Below are 2058 nucleotides of genomic sequence, written 5' to 3'. Positions count from 1 at the left end.
GTCTTCTTGCAAGAAGCTAGCAACTTGTTCAAATCTCATGGAAGAAGCCAGTCTAGGAGGAAGAGAAGCTGAGGAGTGTAGGTCTGACGGGGATGAAGAAAGGTTTATATACCTCCTGGTAACTTGTGCATGTGCTGGGTGTTGTGAGGTGTGGATACGTGCCTGTGTACTGAAGAACTAGCCACATTGCTGGGAGAGGGGGAGGGGACCTTCTAGAGCTGAGTCTGAGGACGTAAAACAGCCTGGAGTAGAGAGGGGGAAGGGGAAGAACCTTCTTGATTCTTGGCAGTGGGCTGGGCAGCCGAGATTGGGAGAGGCTGAGGGGTGGGGCCAAGGAATTTGGGAGGGAGCAAGGCAAGATAATTGTGAAGGTGAAACAGGTACTCTGGGATGCAGATCCTAGAAGACTCCTATGGAATTCTGTGTAACTCCTGACGTTAGACAGCAGAAACGGAGAGTGATTAAATATAGAGAAATTGTGAGACACTTTCAACACATGCAAGAGGAATGGGTTCTAATAAGGCAATGTTCCTTTATCAAATAATGTCTTGCGTTGTCGGTATGGCTTTCTGTGAGACATGTTATTGCTATTGAAGGTATTTCTTCAATGGACCTATAAGATAAAGCAAGGACAGCTTTTGAATGAGAATATACCGCACAGAGAAGAAATGTGCTCTCTCATATCCTGGGCTGGAGACAACATTGAAGCAGGTTTTTCATCTTGGAAACCTTAGTTTTCAAATCATACTTCTCCAGGTCTTTGTACTTCGTAGGAATCTTTGCTCTGCGCAATATAGGTATGAGAGACTTGAGTGGGAAATGCTTGAGATCTTCTCTTGGAAAGCCTTAGGGTGGCCCCTTCTTTTTACTGTAAGTGAGAGAGCTGTGATTCAGAGAGCAAAATATCTAGAGCAGAGCAGGAAGGGGAACAAAAGGAATTATAGAAAGGAAGAAGAGCGGCGGGAGACAAGGAGAAACAGTGTTCTCACCCCAAGAGTGGGAGGGTCACCTTGTGAAGCATTTTTATGCCTCACTGGGGGTTGGGGCAGTGGGAGTGCTAATGGTCTCTGAAACCGGTGGACTTCTAGTCTAAGGAGATGGAGGGAGTGATAAGATTGTGGTGGGGGTTATAGATGCGCTGATAAGTAGAGAGGGAGCAGGTCATGAACAGTGTACTTGCCAAGGAAACACTAAGCCCATAAAGCTGCTCCTTGAGGGGGTGGGGGTGGGGTGGAGAGGGGTTGTGGTAGAGGAGTCTGGCTCAGTCAGAGTTACACGGAACAGGCTCGGTCACTAAGGACATTGGCCGTATATCCCTGAAGGAAGAAAGGAAGCAAGTATCAACAGGTCTTCAACTTTATTTTTTTTCCCTTGTTCCTCTTGCCTGCACTAGATTCTTCAATGGGAGAGGTATGCCTAAGTTGGATGGGAACCCAGTTATCCCTTGTCCCATCTCCATCAATCTGTTGGTGAAACAGAGTTTTGAATCTTTTCTCCTCTGCCTCTTCTCTCCACTACTCCTTCTGTTTGATATTAGTTTATATTGTCAGGTCACAGTTCTGTTGCTCTTTCTTGTCTCTTTCTACTCAATGCTCCAGTAGCTTTCTGAAGCAAATGCCACTGCCGCCTCTCTTCCAGACAGCACCTTCTCTAGCAATAGTGTTCCTGGCAGGGAAGTTGCATCTTAGTTGTAGGCATGTTACCCATTGTTTAGTCTACGTGATGTACCAGCTTTTCAGTATATAGGAGGAGGCAACAGACACTACATTTGTATACCACATTAACAGAAGTTATCATTAGATGATGGAATTGTTAGGGTTTTTGTTTGATTGATTATTGCTTTGTACTTCCATATGTTTTCTACTTTGTAAGAATATAAATATTTAGAAATTTCTAGGTTCTGCTTGATTTAATTCTGACACTAAGGGTCAGGCATGTGATCTGGTAAAGAGGTAGAAGTCATTGATGGTGAACCTATGTTGGTTCTTTCCACTTCAGATACCCCTCCAACAGCTGCATGTCTGCAGAGCTGTGGGTTTCTCTGCATACCAAGGAACC

This window comes from Micromys minutus, assembly GCF_963924665.1.
Source record: "Micromys minutus genome assembly, chromosome: 18".
In the NCBI taxonomy this organism is placed as follows: Eukaryota; Metazoa; Chordata; class Mammalia; order Rodentia; family Muridae; genus Micromys; species Micromys minutus.
The sequence above is the reverse complement of the archived record's forward strand: the minus strand, read 5'-3'. Positions refer to the sequence as shown.